A 20,133-nucleotide genomic window follows, 5' to 3' on the forward strand; every position below is an offset into this window, starting at 1 on the left:
TGTCACAACTTAATGTAGATGGTCAAGACCAACCCATTGCTTTTATTAGCAGAAGGTTGACCCCCAGAGAGAAGAATTGGTCAGCTATTGAGAGGGAGGCCTTTGCTGTGGTGTGGGCCCTGAAGAAGCTGAGGCCATACTTGGTTGGCACTCACTTCAAGATTCAGACCGACCATAAGCCCCTCTTGTGGCTAAATCAGATGAAGGGTGAAAACCCAAAACTGCTTAGGTGGTCCATTTCCCAACAGGGGATGGACTTTACAGTGGAGCACCGGCCAGCTACTGACCATGGGAATGCAGATGGTCTCTCCAGGTACTTCCACTTAGGACATGAAGACGAGACTGGTCAAGGCTAGTTTAATGTCCCAGCGTTTGGGGGGGGGTTGTGTAGGAGAGTAGGGTCTGCTATCCTATGGTCACCCCAAATTTTTGCTTTTTGCTTCACTGGTTTTTGACATATTGAGGCTGTGGGCCTGCCAATCAGACCCCCAGCCTGCTGTTCTCTCTACTAAATTAAAACTATGCACCCTAGGTGCATAACCAATTGGAAGTGGATCACCCTGTCAGCCCCTGTACCAGTGTACACTAGGTACCCAGGGCATTGGTGTACCCAAGGCCTGCCAGGGGCTGAAGCATGTATTATGCCACCCCAGGCTTGGCCTAACAATTTGACACAACTGGCTGATCACTCAGCTGGGGTAAGTTGGTGTAATCACCTCTTACTTAGGTGTAGTATACCTATACCTAACCTTAAATGGGACACATGGTAACCTATAAGTCACTCCTATGGCAGGCCTTAACAATCCTGAAGGCAGAGAGCTTGGTTCCATGTGAGATGGTGCTCTGGCATGAGCTGAGCCTGTCTGCAGTGGTCGGAACAACTTCCTTCTACTGTTTCCAGATATCGTCATACCATATACTCTTAAGTGCATTAGGAACCTCGCGGTTAAATGCTATCTTTGGTTTGGCTTTATCAAAACATGTCGAGTAAGGTGTCATACAAATTGGAATACTAACCCCTCGCCAATTCTGGCGACGGGGTTAGCATTCCACCCTTCTAGAGGGACACGACATGTACAATACCTGAAACCCGGGTAAAATCAGACATAGCCTCAGCTCCACAAAATGGATGCTGCCACCACAGACACAAGTCTGCCCTCCTGCTGCTGAGAGTCCTTCCAGCTTGGGAGGTGTGGACAAAGGGTTTCCTGCCAGGGGAGGTGCGTGCACCACCCCAGACAGGACTTTGTGTATTGGTCAGGTAAGGCTTGAAAGAAACCAGACATGCCTGTGGCTCACAAGGAGCCTCGGTGCATATGCCAGTTCAAACAGGTCCTGGGGCACACCAGTCCCGGGCCTGGGGCGAGCTGGACAAAGGATTGGGGGTGTAACCACCCCCCTTCCTGGTCCCACCCATAGGGAGGGACCTAGCAGGTAGTCCGGCCCCTAGAATCCGCTTAAAGGTAGGAGCTGTGTCCTAAGACTTCAGACATCCTGGAATCAACTTAACACTAAGAAGAAGACGGGAACTTCGACGCTCTGCTGCACAGAGGACTGAAGCCAATCTCCCCTGTGGTCAGGGAGTGACCACCTTGCTAACGCAAGCCCCATCCAGCGAATCAACGTCTGCTTTGCCGCCGCCTCCCGCCGGAGCCCGAGCCCAGAGACTGACAAGACCTGGACCTCCAGACCTCTCACCGCCCGATCCACAATCCCTGAAAAGAGGAGACCCGTGGAGGCACCGAGACACGTGGAGCCAGCCATCTTAAAACGACCACGACAAGCTGACAAGTGCAACAACCGAGGCTCCCTCCAAGTTGTGCTTTGGGATCTGAGAAGCCCAACCCCCGAGCAGCATCTGCACCAAAGGTGAGCCCTCCAGCATCTCCACGATCTGCGTGGGGCCCTTCTGCATTTTGCCACTCGACGCGCCTTACCGGTTGCTGGCCCGCTGGCTAGTAGCCATCTTGGCGACGAACTCTACAAAATACACTGCTGGTCTGGTTGCTCCAGACTGGCCCTTGCTCCCCTCCAAAGGAGCAGACCTTCTGACCTTGCTGGTCAGAACCATCAGCTTATTTCATCTCCTACAACAATTGCTTTTGCCAAGGCTTGTTTGCTTCGATCAAGTCGCCAACACCGCCGACAGCGAGAGCCTGCGTGGGACAGCTCGAGAACCGACTCCTGGACGTCGTCGACCTCCAGGGACCACGTGGCTGCAGAGACAAGCTACACCTTTCTTCCTGTTTGCACCCGACATTGCCTGGTACCCACCTGGTGCCACGCTGGTCACTGGCTAGTGACTGTGAACACTGTCCCCTCTGCTTACAGGTCTTCAACATCTCCGATCCACTCTTGGATCCACTGCATCTCTCCCGGACCGACCGCCTGCAGCATCTTTGTCTTCAGGCTCCACGGAACAGATAGAAGAAACCCGACGCACTTCGAGGCCTATGCACCCGCTTCCTGAGGGTGAGGTAAAGCTGGCACACCTGTGCCCAAGTGTAGTATTACATCTCTAGTGCCTGTGTTCCAAATCTTGAGTTCCTAGTCCATCCGGAAGATCCTCTTTGCAGTAACTTTGTACTTTTTACGCACCCATTGAAACCTATGGGAGCACGCGTGTGACTATTTGCTCTGCACACGCCACCCGTGGACCTCCTGGTCACTAACTGAAGTTAGCTCCTTGTAGGCCCAGCGATTCTAGAGGCCCTAGGCCTTTTCCCTTTTCTGTTCGTGGTACTTATACCACTATTTTAGTATATGGTTTGAGCGGCCACCCGGGCCTATCCATATAAAGTGCAACTTCTGTGTATTCTACTGTAATCTTGTTTGACGATTTGTGCTCCTGTGCTCATAAAGAGACTAGGGGTTACTTTGAGAAATAAATACATATATATTTTGAAGATATATCTGTGTGGTGTCCTTTCATTGGTATAAAAGGGGGTTACATTTGGTAAAACAGCTGGCTTAACACGCTTCACGAGTTTAGCCTCAAAGACTGCTTAGCCTACGCTACCACTAGGGCAGCTAGTCCGAAAAGGTTGACTTACAACCACACCATAAGGGTTGCTTGGCATGGTACAAGGTGATCACTTTAACTAGTGAGCATCATATACCAGGCCAACTTCTCACACTGACACTGACTGACACTGACTGACTGTCACTGACTGACACTGACAGACACTGACTGACAGACACTGACTGACTGACACTGACTGACTGACACTGACTGACTGACTCTCTGACTGACTGACACTGACTGACAGACACTGCCTGACTGACACTCACTGACAGACACTGACTGACTGACACTAACTGACTGACTCTCCGACTGACGCACACTGACTGACACTGACTGACACTGACTCTGACTGACACTGACTGACTGACACTGACTGACACTGACTGACTGACACTGACTGACTGACACTTACTGACCGACACTGACTGACTGACACTGGCTGACTGACACTGGCTGACACTGGCTGACAGTGACTGACATGACTGACTGACACTGACTGACACTGACTGACTGACACTGACTGACTGACACTGACTGACTGACACTGACTGACACTGACTGACTGACACTGACACTGACTGACACTGACTGACTGACACTGACACTGACTGACACTGACTGACTGACACTGACTGACACTGACTGACTGACACTGACTGACACTGACTGACACTGACTGACACTGACTGACACTGACTGACACTGACTAACTGACTAACACGGATTGACACTCACTGACACTGACTGACTGACACTGACTGACTGACACTGACTGACACTGACTCTGACTGACACTGACTGAGACTGACTGACTGACACTGACTGAATGAGACTGACTGACTGAGACTGACTGACTGAGACTGACTGATACTGACTGACTGACACTGACTGACACTGACTGACACTGACTGACTGACACCGACTGATACTGACTGACTGACTCACCGACTGACTGACACTGACTGACTGACTGACACTGACTGACTGACACTGACTGACACTGACTGACTGATACTGACTGACTGACACTGACTGACACTGACTGACACTGACTGACACTGACTGACTGACACTGACTGACTGACACTGACTGACACTGGCTGACACTGACTGGCTGACAGTGACTGACACTGACTGACAGACACTGACTGACAGACACTGACTGACAGACACTGACAGACACTGACTGACACTGACAGACACTGACTGACTGACACTGACTGATACTGACAGACACTGACTGACAGACACTGACTGACACTGACAGATACTGACTGACAGACACTGACTGACTGACACTGACTGACTCTCTGACTGACTGACACTGACTGACACTGACTCTGACTGACACTGACTGACTGACACTGACTGACTGATTGACACTGACTGACAGACACTGACTGACTGACACTGACTGACAGACACTGACTGACTGACACTGACTGACTGACTCTACGACTGATGAACACTGACTGACACTGACTGACACTGACTCTGACTGACACTGACTGACAGACACTGACTGACTGACACTGACTGACTGACACTTACTGACTGACTCTCTGACTGACTGACACTGACTGACAGACACTGCCTGACTGACACTGACTGACAGACACTGACTGACTGACACTGACTGACTGACTCTCCGACTGACGCACACTGACTGACACTGACTGACACTGACTCTGACTGACACTGACTGACTGACACTGACTAACACTGACTGACACTGACTGACTGACACTGACTGACTGACACTGACTGATACTGGCTGACACTGGCTGACACTGACTGGCTGACACTGACTGACACTGACTGACAGACACTGACTGACAGACACTGACTGACAGACACTGACAGACACTGACTGACACTGACAGACACTGACTGACTGACACTGACTGATACTGACAGACACTGACTGACAGACACTGACTGACACTGACAGATACTGACTGACAGACACTGACTGACTGACACTGACTGACTCTCTGACTGACTGACACTGACTGACACTGACTCTGACTGACACTGACTGACTGACACTGACTGACTGATTGACACTGACTGACAGACACTGACTGACTGACACTGACTGACAGACACTGACTGACTGACACTGACTGACTGACTCTATGACTGATGAACACTGACTGACACTGACTGACACTGACTCTGACTGACACTGACTGACAGACACTGACTGACTGACACTGACTGACTGACACTTACTGACTGACTCTCTGACTGACTGACACTGACTGACAGACACTGCCTGACTGACACTGACTGACAGACACTGACTGACTGACACTGACTGACTGACTCTCCGACTGACGCACACTCACTGACACTGACTGACACTGACTCTGACTGACACTGACTGACTGACACTGACTGTAGGAGAGTAGGGTCTGCTATCCTATGGTCACCCCAAATTTTTGCTTTTTGCTTCACTGGTTTTTGACATATTGAGGCTGTGGGCCTGCCAATCAGACCCCCAGCCTGCTGTTCTCTCTACTAAATTAAAACTATGCACCCTAGGTGCATAACCAATTGGAAGTGGATCACCCTGTCAGCCCCTGTACCAGTGTACACTAGGTACCCAGGGCATTGGTGTACCCAAGGCCTGCCGGGGGCTGAAGCATGTATTATGCCACCCCAGGCTTGGCCTAACAATCTGACACAACTGGCTGATCACTCAGCTGGGGTAAGTTGGTGTAATCACCTCTTACTTAGGTGTAGTATACCTATACCTAACCTTAAATGGGACACCTGGTAACCTATAAGTCACTCCTATGGCAGGCCTTAACAATCCTGAAGGCAGAGTGCGTGGTTCCATGTGAGATAGTGCTCTGGCATGAGCTGAGCCTGTCTGCAGTGGTCGGAACAACTTCCTTCTACTGTTTCCAGATATCGTCATACCATATACTCTTAAGTGCATTATGAACCTCGCGGTTAAATGCTAACTTTGGTTTGGCTTTATCAAAACATGTCGAGTAAGGTGTCATACGAATTGGAATACTAACCCCTCGCCAATTCTGGCGACGGGGTTAGCATTCCACCCTTCTAGAGGGACACGACATGTACAGTGCCTGAAACCCGGGTAAAATCAGACATAGCCTCAGCTCCACAAAATGGATGCTGCCACCACAGACACAAGTCTGCCCTCCTGCTGCTGGGAGTCCTTCCAGCTTGGGAGGTGTGGACAAAGGGGTTCCTGCCAGGGGAGGTGCGTGCACCACCCCAGACAGGATTTTGTGTATTGGTCAGGTAGGGCTTGAAAGAAACCAGACATGCCTGTGGCTCACAAGGAGCCTCGGTGCATATGCCAGTTCAAACCGGTCCTGGGGCACGCCAGTCCCGGGCCTGGGGCGAGCTGGACAAAGGATTGGGGGTGTAACCACCCCCCTTCCTGGTACCACCCATAGGGAGGGACCTAGCAGGTAGTCCGGCCCCTAGAATCCGCTTAAAGGTAGGAGCTGTGTCCTAAGACTTCAGACATCCTGGAATCAACTTAACACTAAGAAGAAGACGGGAACTTCGACGCTCTGCTGCACAGAGGACTGAAGCCAATCTCCCCTGTGGTCAGGGAGTGACCACCTTGCTAACGCAAGCCCCATCCAGCGAATCAATGTCTGCTTTGCCGCCGCCTCCCGCCGGAGCCCGAGCCCAGAGACTGACAAGACCTGGACCTCCAGACCTCTCACCGCCCGATCCACAATCCCTGAAAAGAGGAGACCCGTGGAGGCACCGAGACACGTGGAGCCAGCCATCTTAAAACGACCACGACAAGCTGACAAGTGCAACAACCGAGGCTCCCTCCAAGTTGTGCTTTGGGATCTGAGAAGCCCAACCCCCGAGCAGCATCTGCACCAAAGGTGAGCCCTCCAGCATCTCCACGATCTGCGTGGGGCCCTTCTGCATTTTGCCACTCGACGCGCCTTACCGGTTGCTGGCCCGCTGGCTAGTAGCCATCTTGGCGACGAACTCTACAAAATACACTGCTGGTCTGGTTGCTCCAGACTGGCCCTTGCTCCCCTCCAAAGGAGCAGACCTTCTGGCCTTGCTGGTCAGAACCATCAGCTTATTTCATCTCCTACAACAATTGCTTTTGCCAAGGCTTGTTTGCTTCTATCAAGTCGCCAACACCGCCGACAGCGAGAGCCTGCGTGGGACAGCTCGAGAACCGACTCCTGGACGTCGTCGACCTCCAGGGACCACGTGGCTGCAGAGACAAGCTACACCTTTCTTCCTGTTTGCACCCGACATTGCCTGGTACCCACCTGGTGCCACGCTGGTCACTGGCTAGTGACTGTGAACACTGTCCCCTCTGCTTACAGGTCTTCAACATCTCCGATCCACTCTTGGATCCACTGCATCTCTCCCGGACCGACCGCCTGCAGCATCTTTGTCTTCAGGCTCCACGGAACAGATAGAAGAAACCCGACGCACTTCGAGGCCTATGCACCCGCTTCCTGAGGGTGAGGTAAAGCTGGCACACCTGTGCCCAAGTGTAGTATTACATCTCTAGTGCCTGTGTTCCAAATCTTGAGTTCCTAGTCCATCCGGAAGATCCTCTTTGCAGTAACTTTGTACTTTTTACGCACCCATTGAAACCTATGGGAGCACGCGTGTGACTATTTGCTCTGCACACGCCACCCGTGGACCTCCTGGTCACTAACTGAAGTTAGCTCCTTGTAGGCCCAGCGATTCTAGAGGCCCTAGGCCTTTTCCCTTTTCTGTTCGTGGTACTTATACCACTATTTTAGTATATGGTTTGAGCGGCCACCCGGGCCTATCCATATAAAGTGCAACTTCTGTGTATTCTACTGTAATCTTGTTTGACGATTTGTGCTCCTGTGCTCATAAAGAGACTAGGGGTTACTTTGAGAAATAAATACATATATATTTTGAAGATATATCTGTGTGGTGTCCTTTCATTGGTATAAAAGGGGGTTACATTTGGTAAAACAGCTGGCTTAACACGCTTCACGAGTTTAGCCTCAAAGACTGCTTAGCCTACGCTACCACTAGGGCAGCTAGTCCGAAAAGGTTGACTTACAACCACACCATAAGGGTTGCTTGGCATGGTACAAGGTGATCACTTTAACTAGTGAGCATCATATACCAGGCCAACTTCTCACACTGACACTGACTGACACTGACTGACTGTCACTGACTGACACTGACAGACACTGACTGACAGACACTGACTGACTGACACTGACTGACTGACACTGACTGACTGACTCTCTGACTGACTGACACTGACTGACAGACACTGCCTGACTGACACTCACTGACAGACACTGACTGACTGACACTAACTGACTGACTCTCCGACTGACGCACACTGACTGACACTGACTGACACTGACTCTGACTGACACTGACTGACTGACACTGACTGACACTGACTGACTGACACTGACTGACTGACACTTACTGACCGACACTGACTGACTGACACTGGCTGACTGACACTGGCTGACACTGGCTGACAGTGACTGACATGACTGACTGACACTGACTGACACTGACTGACTGACACTGACTGACTGACACTGACTGACTGACACTGACTGACACTGACTGACTGACACTGACACTGACTGACACTGACTGACTGACACTGACACTGACTGACACTGACTGACTGACACTGACTGACACTGACTGACTGACACTGACTGACACTGACTGACACTGACTGACACTGACTGACACTGACTGACACTGACTAACTGACTAACACGGATTGACACTCACTGACACTGACTGACTGACACTGACTGACTGACACTGACTGACACTGACTCTGACTGACACTGACTGAGACTGACTGACTGACACTGACTGAATGAGACTGACTGACTGAGACTGACTGACTGAGACTGACTGATACTGACTGACTGACACTGACTGACACTGACTGACACTGACTGACTGACACCGACTGATACTGACTGACTGACTCACCGACTGACTGACACTGACTGACTGACTGACACTGACTGACTGACACTGACTGACACTGACTGACTGATACTGACTGACTGACACTGACTGACACTGACTGACACTGACTGACACTGACTGACTGACACTGACTGACTGACACTGACTGACACTGGCTGACACTGACTGGCTGACAGTGACTGACACTGACTGACAGACACTGACTGACAGACACTGACTGACAGACACTGACAGACACTGACTGACACTGACAGACACTGACTGACTGACACTGACTGATACTGACAGACACTGACTGACAGACACTGACTGACACTGACAGATACTGACTGACAGACACTGACTGACTGACACTGACTGACTCTCTGACTGACTGACACTGACTGACACTGACTCTGACTGACACTGACTGACTGACACTGACTGACTGATTGACACTGACTGACAGACACTGACTGACTGACACTGACTGACAGACACTGACTGACTGACACTGACTGACTGACTCTACGACTGATGAACACTGACTGACACTGACTGACACTGACTCTGACTGACACTGACTGACAGACACTGACTGACTGACACTGACTGACTGACACTTACTGACTGACTCTCTGACTGACTGACACTGACTGACAGACACTGCCTGACTGACACTGACTGACAGACACTGACTGACTGACACTGACTGACTGACTCTCCGACTGACGCACACTGACTGACACTGACTGACACTGACTCTGACTGACACTGACTGACTGACACTGACTGACACTGACTGACACTGACTGACTGACACTGACTGACTGACACTGACTGATACTGGCTGACACTGGCTGACACTGACTGGCTGACACTGACTGACACTGACTGACAGACACTGACTGACAGACACTGACTGACAGACACTGACAGACACTGACTGACACTGACAGACACTGACTGACTGACACTGACTGATACTGACAGACACTGACTGACAGACACTGACTGACACTGACAGATACTGACTGACAGACACTGACTGACTGACACTGACTGACTCTCTGACTGACTGACACTGACTGACACTGACTCTGACTGACACTGACTGACTGACACTGACTGACTGATTGACACTGACTGACAGACACTGACTGACTGACACTGACTGACAGACACTGACTGACTGACACTGACTGACTGACTCTACGACTGATGAACACTGACTGACACTGACTGACACTGACTCTGACTGACACTGACTGACAGACACTGACTGACTGACACTGACTGACTGACACTTACTGACTGACTCTCTGACTGACTGACACTGACTGACAGACACTGCCTGACTAACACTGACTGACAGACACTGACTGACTGACACTGACTGACTGACTCTCCGACTGACGCACACTGACTGACACTGACTGACACTGACTCTGACTGACACTGACTGACTGACACTGACTGTAGGAGAGTAGGGTCTGCTATCCTATGGTCACCCCAAATTTTTGCTTTTTGCTTCACTGGTTTTTGACATATTGAGGCTGTGGGCCTGCCAATCAGACCCCCAGCCTGCTGTTCTCTCTACTAAATTAAAACTATGCACCCTAGGTGCATAACCAATTGGAAGTGGATCACCCTGTCAGCCCCTGTACCAGTGTACACTAGGTACCCAGGGCATTGGTGTACCCAAGGCCTGCCGGGGGCTGAAGCATGTATTATGCCACCCCAGGCTTGGCCTAACAATCTGACACAACTGGCTGATCACTCAGCTGGGGTAAGTTGGTGTAATCACCTCTTACTTAGGTGTAGTATACCTATACCTAACCTTAAATGGGACACCTGGTAACCTATAAGTCACTCCTATGGCAGGCCTTAACAATCCTGAAGGCAGAGTGCGTGGTTCCATGTGAGATAGTGCTCTGGCATGAGCTGAGCCTGTCTGCAGTGGTCGGAACAACTTCCTTCTACTGTTTCCAGATATCGTCATACCATATACTCTTAAGTGCATTATGAACCTCGCGGTTAAATGCTAACTTTGGTTTGGCTTTATCAAAACATGTCGAGTAAGGTGTCATACGAATTGGAATACTAACCCCTCGCCAATTCTGGCGACGGGGTTAGCATTCCACCCTTCTAGAGGGACACGACATGTACAGTGCCTGAAACCCGGGTAAAATCAGACATAGCCTCAGCTCCACAAAATGGATGCTGCCACCACAGACACAAGTCTGCCCTCCTGCTGCTGGGAGTCCTTCCAGCTTGGGAGGTGTGGACAAAGGGGTTCCTGCCAGGGGAGGTGCGTGCACCACCCCAGACAGGATTTTGTGTATTGGTCAGGTAGGGCTTGAAAGAAACCAGACATGCCTGTGGCTCACAAGGAGCCTCGGTGCATATGCCAGTTCAAACCGGTCCTGGGGCACGCCAGTCCCGGGCCTGGGGCGAGCTGGACAAAGGATTGGGGGTGTAACCACCCCCCTTCCTGGTCCCACCCATAGGGAGGGACCTAGCAGGTAGTCCGGCCCCTAGAATCCGCTTAAAGGTAGGAGCTGTGTCCTAAGACTTCAGACATCCTGGAATCAACGTAATACTAAGAAGAAGACGGGAACTTCGACGCTCTGCTGCACAGAGGACTGAAGCCAATCTCCCCTGTGGTCAGGGAGTGACCACCTTGCTAACGCAAGCACCATCCAGCGAATCAACGTCTGCTTTGCCGCCGCCTCCCGCCGGAGCCCGAGCCCAGAGACTGACAAGACCTGGACCTCCAGACCTCTCACCGCCCGATCCACAGTCCCTGAAAAGAGGAGACCCGTGGAGGCACCGAGACACGTGGAGCCAGCCATCTTGGAACGACTACGACAAGCTGACAAGTGCAACAACCGAGGCTCCCTCCAAGTTGTGCTTTGGGATCTGAGAAGCCCAACACCCGAGCAGCATCTGCACCAAAGGTGAGCCGTCCAGCATCTTCACGATCTGCGTGGGGCCCTTCTGCATTTTGCCACTCGACGCGCCTAACCGGTTGCTGGCCCGCTGGCTAGTAGCCATCTTGGCGACGAACTTCAAGAAATACACCACTGGTCTTGTTGCTCCAGACTGGCCCTTGCTCCCCTCCAAAGGAGCAGTCCTTCTGACCTTGCTGGTCATAACCATCAGCTTATTTCCTTTTCCTACAACAATTGCTTTTGCCAAGGCTTGTTTGCTTCGATCAAGTCGCCAACACATCCGACAGTGAGAGCCTGCGTGGGACAGCTCGTGACTCGACTCCTGGACGTCGTCGACCTCCAGGGACCACGTGGCTGCAGAGACAAGCTACACCTTTCTTCCTGTTTGCACCCGACATTGCCTGGTACCCACCTGGTGCCACGCTGGTCACTGGCTAGTGACTGTGAACACTGTCCCCTCTGCTTACAGGTCTTCAACATCTCCGATCCACTCTTGGATCCACTGCATCTCTCCCGGACCGACCGCCTGCAGCATCTTTGTCTTCAAGCTCCACGGAACAGAGAGAAGAAACCCGACGCACTTCGAGGCCTATGCACCCGCTTCCTGTGGGTGAGGTAAAGCTGGCACACCTGTGCCCAAGTGCAGTATTACATCTCTAGTGCCTGTGTTCCAAATCTTGAGTTCCTAGTCCATCCGGAAGATCCTCTTTGCAGTAACTTTGTACTTTTTACGCACCCATTGAAACCTATGGGAGCACGCGTGTGACTATTTGCTCTGCACACGCCACCCGTGGACCTCCTGGTCACTAACTGACGTTAGCTCCTTGTAGGCCCAGCGATTCTAGAGGCCCTAGGCCTTTTCCCTTTTCTGTTCGTGGTACTTATACCACTATTTTAGTATATGGTTCGAGTGGCCACCAGGGCCTATCCATATAAAGTGCAACTTCTGTGTATTCTGTGATAATCTTGTTTGACGATTTGTGCTCCTGTGCTCATAAAGAGACTAGGGGTTACTTTGAGAAATAAATACATATATATTTTGAATATATATCTGTGTGGTGTCCTTTCATTGGTATAAAAGGGGGTTGCATTTGGTAAAACAGCTGGCTTAACACGCTTCACGAGTTTAGCCTCAAAGTCTGCTTAGCCTACGCTACCACTAGGGCAGCTAGTCCGAAAAGGTTGACTTACAACCACACCATAAGGGTTGCTTGGCATGGTACAAGGTGATCACTTTAACTAGTGAGCATCATATACCAGGCCAACTTCTCACATTGGTGAGCAGCGGTTGGATTTGAGCTTGCTGTGTTTTACCATTGTAATCTCTTGGTTACCAATTGAAAGATCACATAGGTACCTGTAGGTACATATAAAACAAGATTAGATATACATAAGTTCTACTGAACTTAGTTGTTGTAGAGCACACCCTGACTACAACTACTAGATAGGTTTAGTAGGTAAACCCAAGTGTAGGTAGATTGCAACACATCCACCCACACTTAAGAGCCATGGCCGGGGCAGAGGGGTCCACTGTACCCATCTCTGTTGAGAGTGACCCCCAGAGGGCACCATCCAGCTTTGCTACCCTTAATCAGAATGAGCTCAGGCATTTGGCAACTCTTAGAGGCCTTAAACAGCCCAAGAACCCTACCTCTGCTGAGCTCAGAGAACTCTTACAGAATGATGAGAATCAGAGAGAACTCAAGAAAGCTTCCCAGTTAGCCCCCTTAGGGACAGGAACAGGAGGCCCCCCTTCTGAAGATGCCACAGAGGTACCCCTTCCAATAGTCACCCCTTAGATGGGATGCCTACCACAGAGGAAGAAAGTGATGGGGATACAGATGTGAGTGGGGATGAAGGGAGAACTAGCCCAGTGCCAAGTGTTATACTTGGCCCAGCTAAACTAAGGCTATTGGGGACTGACAGTGGGTTCACCCCATTGGATCTCCCCAGTGGACTTAACCCAGGGCTTGGAAGGCAAAGGAATCGCTCAGGTGACTCCAATGCTTCCCATGGCTCTAGAGGCTCTCAAGGTCACTCCAGAAGGAGACTGACCACCCCTCAGAGGAGGGAACATGAGGCCAGAATGCAGGAAGCCCAGCTGAGGATCAGGAAGCAGGAGCTAGAAGTAGCCCTGATGGAAGAAAAACTGAACAAGGCTAGGCAACCTAGAGAGAGTGGGTCTATACCCACTGGTGGCAGCATTGTCCCTAAGGACAAAGATAGGGTCTTTGATAATAGGAACCTGTCTAAGGTTGTGCCCCCCTACAAAAGTGGGGATGACATCCACAAATGGATAACTGCTCTTGAGAGAGCCTGCAAGGTACAGCAGGTTCCTGAAGACCAGTGGGCAGCAATCCTCTGGCTCTCCTTTGAAGGAAGAGGCAGAGACAGACTCCTCACTGTTAGAGAAGAGGATGTCAGAAATTACAGAGTCCTGAAGAGTGTTCTGGTAGATGGGTTAGGCTTAACCACTGAACAGTACAGGTTAATGTTCAGAGACACCCAAAAGACACAGACTCAGGACTGGTCTGAATATGTTGAATGTGCCACTAAGGCTTTGGAGGGTTGGTTGCTGGGAAGTAAGGTATCTGATTTTACAGGATTGTATAATTTGATGATGAGAGAACAGATTTTAAACAACTGTCCAAACCAGCAACTGCATCAACACTTGGTTGACTCTGATCTGACCTCTCCCCAAGAATTGGGAAAGAAGGCAGACAAATGGGTCAGAACCAGGGTTAAGCAAAAGAACCAGAACCAGGGCCAAGGGGGTGATCAGAAGAAAACAGACCAAAAGGGTGGAGATCAGAAATCTAAAGACCAGAAGTCTTCAACAGGGCCCCAAACTACTGCTAAGGAGGGTGGGTCCCAACAACAGTCCAAAAAGAAGAAAGAAGGTCAAAAGAAACCCTGGTGCAATCATTGCAAAAATACAACTCACTGGACTAGTGATTGCAAAAAGGGTGGAGCCCCCAACACTGTTGCCCCTAAGGCACCTGCTCCCAGTACTACTGTTAGCAGTGTTGGTCCCCAGACAAAGGGTGTAGTGGGAATCACTATGGGAACTGAAGGAGATTCTGACTTAGACAGAACCCTGACACAGGCAGTCTTGATCTGTGATGGGGACATTGAGTTGTCCCTGACTGTGAGCCCCAGTAACCTGGGCAAGTACAGACAGACTCCTTTAATTAATGAAAAAGTGGCTCAAGCCTACAGGGACACATGTGCCAGTGTCACTATGGTGACACCAGGCGTTGTGGACCCTGGACAGTACATACCAGGTGAGAACTACCTGGTGACCAATGCCAGCAATGCCACTACTTCACATAGTGTGGCAGTTGTTAACTTCTCATGGGGAGGGGTAACTGGCCTCAAAAGGGTTGTGGTTAGTGCAGACCTCCCAGTAGAATGTTTGTTGGGCAATGACCTAGAGAGTTCTCTATGGTCAGAAGTGGAGTACAGGACTCATGCAGAGATGTTAGGGATATCATCACATGTCCTTGCTGTGACCAGGTCACAGGCCAAAAAGTGCCTCACTGAACCTCAGGTCTTGGATCCTGGAACAATGGACCAAGCACCTACCAAGAAGAAGAACAGGAGGGTCAAGGCTGTGCCTTCCCCCCTGCCTCAGAGTGATGATCAGCCTTCCCAGGAAGCTGATCTAGAGGACCCTGAAGGAACTGTCCCTGAAGAGCTTGAACCTGATCAGGTTGAGTTTCTGGGGACAGGGGGACCTTCAAGGGCTGACTTGAGGCAGGCTCAGTTATCCTGTCCCTCTCTTGAACCCCTCAGACAGCTGGCTGCTGCTGAGGCTGCTGGGAATGCTCAAGGTACCCATAAAGTGTATTGGGATGAAGGGCTCCTTTATTCAGAGGCTAGAGACCCCAAGCCTGGTGCAACCAGGAGGTTGGTTATACCTCTGCAATTTAGGGGCTTCCTTCTTACCTTGGCCCATGACATTCCTTTAGCAGGACACTTAGGCCAGAACAAGACTTGGGACAGACTTGTCCCTCACTTTCACTGGCCTCACATGAATGAAGATACAAAGGAGTTTTGTCGCTCCTGTGTTACCTGCCAAGCCAGTGGCAAATCAGGTGGCACAACAAAGGCCCCCCTAATACCACTACCTGTGGTGGGGGTCCCCTTTGAAAGAGTGGGAATAGACATAGTGGGTCCCATGGATCCTCCCACTGCATCTGGGCACAGATTTATACTGGTGGTAGTGGATCATGCCACCAGGTATCCAGAGGCAATTCCCCTTAGGACCACTACAGCTCCTGTTGTGGCCAGGGCCCTGCTGGGAGTATTCTCCAGAGTGGGGTTTCCTAAGGAGGTAGTATCTGACAGAGGTACCAACTTTATGTCAGGATACTTGACAGCTATGTGGAAGGAATGTGGTGTCAACTACAAGTTCACCACCCCTTATCACCCACAATGCAATGGGCTTGTTGAGAGATTCAACAAGACCCTAAAGGGTATGATCAAAGGGTTACCTGAAAAGCTCAGGCGAAGATGGGACATCCTTCTACCCTGCCTTCTGTTTGCTTACAGAGAGGTCCCACAAAAAGGAGTTGGCTACAGCCCCTTTGAATTGTTGTTTGGGCACCCTGTGAGAGGCCCACTGTGTTTGGTGAAGGAAGGATGGGAGTTACCTCTCAAAAAGCCTAAGCTAGACATAGTGGACTATGTACTTGGTCTCCGCTCCAGGATGGCTGAGTATATGGAGAAGGCATCCAAAAACCTTGAGGCAAGCCAGGCCTTACAGAAAGCTTGGCATGACCAAAAGGCTGTTTTGGTTGAGTATCAGCCAGGACAGAAGGTATGGGTGTTGGAGCCAGTGGCCCCAGCAGCACTCCAAGACAAATGGTCTGGACCCCATACAATCCTGGAAAAGAAGGGAGAGGTCACCTACTTGGTCGACCTAGGAACTCCCAGGAGTCCCCACAGGGTACTCCATGTTAACAGGCTTAAAGCATATGTTGACAGGGCAGACATGGGCTTGCTCATGGCTACAGATGAGGGACAGGAGGAAGAGAGTGACCCTCTCCCAGACCTGTTGTCTCAGAACCCTGAAGATGGCTCAGTTGAAGGAGTGACCCTTGGAGGCAACCTCACTGCCCATCAGCAGACTGAATGTAGGCAGGTTCTACAATCATTTTCACATATGTTTTCCTTGATACCTAGTCAAACTGACTGGTGTACCCATGTGGTGGACACTGGTGACAGTCTGCCTGTAAAGAACAAGCTTTACAGACAACCTGACCACGTCAGGGACTGTATAAAGGCTGAGGTACATAAAATGCTGGAATTAGGTGTCATTGAACCCTCAGAGAGCCCCTGGGCTAGCCCAGTGGTTCTGGTCCCCAAACCTCACACCAAAGATGGCAAGAGAGAGATGAGGTTCTGTGTGGATTACAGAGGACTCAATGCTGTCACCAGGACAGATGCACACCCTATTCCAAGGGCAGATGAGCTCATAGACAAACTAGCTTCTGCAAAGTTTTTGAGCACATTTGACTTAACAGCTGGCTATTGGCAAATCAGATTAGCTGAGGAGTCTAAGGCCAAAACAGCATTCTCAACCCCAGGTGGGCACTACCAGTTTGTGGTGATGCCCTTTGGTCTGAAGAATGCACCTGCCACCTTCCAAAGGCTGGTGAACCAAGTCCTTACTGGGTTGGATGACTTTTGTGCAGCATATCTTGATGACATTGCTGTCTTTAGCTCCACCTGGGAGGATCACCTGATCCACCTGAAGAAGGCTCTTGAGGCTCTGCAAAGGGCAGGCCTCACTATCAAGGCTACTAAGTGCCAGATAGGGCAGAGTAAGGTTGTGTATTTGGGCCACCTTGTAGGTGGAGGCCAAGTTCAACCACTGGAGAGTAAGATACAATCCATCAAGGACTGGTCCCCTCCAACCACCCAGACTCAAGTTCGAGCTTTCTTGGGCTTGACTGGGTACTACAGGAAGTTTGTTAAGAACTATGGGTCCATTGTGACTCCTCTTAATGATCTGACATCCAAGAAGATGCCCAAAAAGGTTCAGTGGACAGTAAGCTGTCAAAAGGCATTTGATGACCTGAAGGAGGCCATGTGCTCTGCACCTATCCTGAAACGTCCTGACTACTCCAAAGAGTTTATTGTCCAAACAGATGCTTCTGAGTTGGGTGTGGGAGCTGTGCTGTCACAACTTAATGTAGATGGTCAAGACCAACCCATTGCTTTTATTAGCAGAAGGTTGACCCCCAGAGAGAAGAATTGGTCAGCTATTGAGAGGGAGGCCTTTGCTGTGGTGTGGGCCCTGAAGAAGCTGAGGCCATACTTGTTTGGCACTCACTTCAAGATTCAGACCGACCATAAGCCCCTCTTGTGGCTAAATCAGATGAAGGGTGAAAACCCCAAACTGCTTAGGTGGTCCATTTCCCTACAGGGGATGGACTTTACAGTGGAGCACCGGCCAGGTACTGACCATGGGAATGCAGATGGTCTCTCCAGGTACTTCCATTTAGGACATGAAGACGAGACTGGTCAAGGCTAGTTTAATGTCCCAGCGTTTGGGGGGGGGTTGTGTAGGAGAGTAGGGTCTGCTATCCTATGGTCACCCCAAATTTTTGCTTTTTGCTTCACTGGTTTTTGACATATTGAGGCTGTGGGCCTGCCAATCAGACCCCCAGCCTGCTGTTCTCTCTACTAAATTAAAACTATGCACCCTAGGTGCATAACCAATTGGAAGTGGATCACCCTGTCAGCCCCTGTACCAGTGTACACTAGGTACCCAGGGCATTGGTGTACCCAAGGCCTGCCAGGGGCTGAAGCATGTATTATGCCACCCCAGGCTTGGCCTAACAATCTGACACAACTGGCTGATCACTCAGCTGGGGTAAGTTGGTGTAATCACCTCTTACTTAGGTGTAGAATACCTATACCTAACCTTAAATGGGACACCTGGTAACCTATAAGTCACTCCTATGGCAGGCCTTAACAATCCTGAAGGCAGAGTGCGTGGTTCCATGTGAGATGGTGCTCTGGCATGAGCTGAGCCTGTCTGCAGTGGTCGGAACAACTTCCTTCTACTGTTTCCAGATATCGTCATACCATATACTCTTAAGTGCATTATGAACCTCCCGGTTAAATGCTAACTTTGGTTTGGCTTTATCAAAACATGTCGAGTAAGGTGTCATACGAATTGGAATACTAACCCCTCGCCAATTCTGGCGACGGGGTTAGCATTCCACCCTTCTAGAGGGACACGACATGTACAGTGCCTGAAACCCGGGTAAAATCAGACATAGCCTCAGCTCCACAAAATGGATGCTGCCACCACAGACACAAGTCTGCCCTCCTGCTGCTGGGAGTCCTTCCAGCTTGGGAGGTGTGGACAAAGGGGTTCCTGCCAGGGGAGGTGCGTGCACCACCCCAGACAGGATTTTGTGTATTGGTCAGGTAGGGCTTGAAAGAAACCAGACATGCCTGTGGCTCACAAGGAGCCTCGGTGCATATGCCAGTTCAAACCGGTCCTGGGGCACGCCAGTCCCGGGCCTGGGGCGAGCTGGACGAAGGATTGGGGGTGTAACCACCCCCCTTCCTGGTCCCACCCATAGGGAGGGACCTAGCAGGTAGTCCGGCCCCTAGAATCCGCTTAAAGGTAGGAGCTGTGTCCTAAGACTTCAGACATCCTGGAATCAACTTAATACTAAGAAGAAGACGGGAACTTCGACGCTCTGCTGCACAGAGGACTGAAGCCAATCTCCCCTGTGGTCAGGGAGTGACCACCTTGCTAACGCAAGCACCATCCAGCGAATCAACGTCTGCTTTGCCGCCGCCTCCCGCCGGAGCCCGAGCCCAGAGACTGACAAGACCTGGACCTCCAGACCTCTCACCGCCCGATCCACAATCCCTGAAAAGAGGAGACCCGTGGAGGCACCGAGACACGTGGAGCCAGCCATCTTGGAACGACTACGACAAGCTGACAAGTGCAACAACCGAGGCTCCCTCCAAGTTGTGCTTTGGGATCTGAGAAGCCCTACACCCGAGCAGCATCTGCACCAAAGGTGAGCCCTCCAGCATCTCCACGATCTGCGTGGGGCCCTTCTGCATTTTGCCACTCGACGCGCCTAACCGGTTGCTGGCCCGCTGGCTAGTAGCCATCTTGGCGACGAACTTCAAGAAATACACCGCTGGTCTGGT

This window comes from Triturus cristatus, unplaced genomic scaffold (genome assembly GCF_964204655.1).
Source record: "Triturus cristatus unplaced genomic scaffold, aTriCri1.1 SCAFFOLD_157, whole genome shotgun sequence".
Taxonomy (NCBI): Eukaryota; Metazoa; Chordata; class Amphibia; order Caudata; family Salamandridae; genus Triturus; species Triturus cristatus.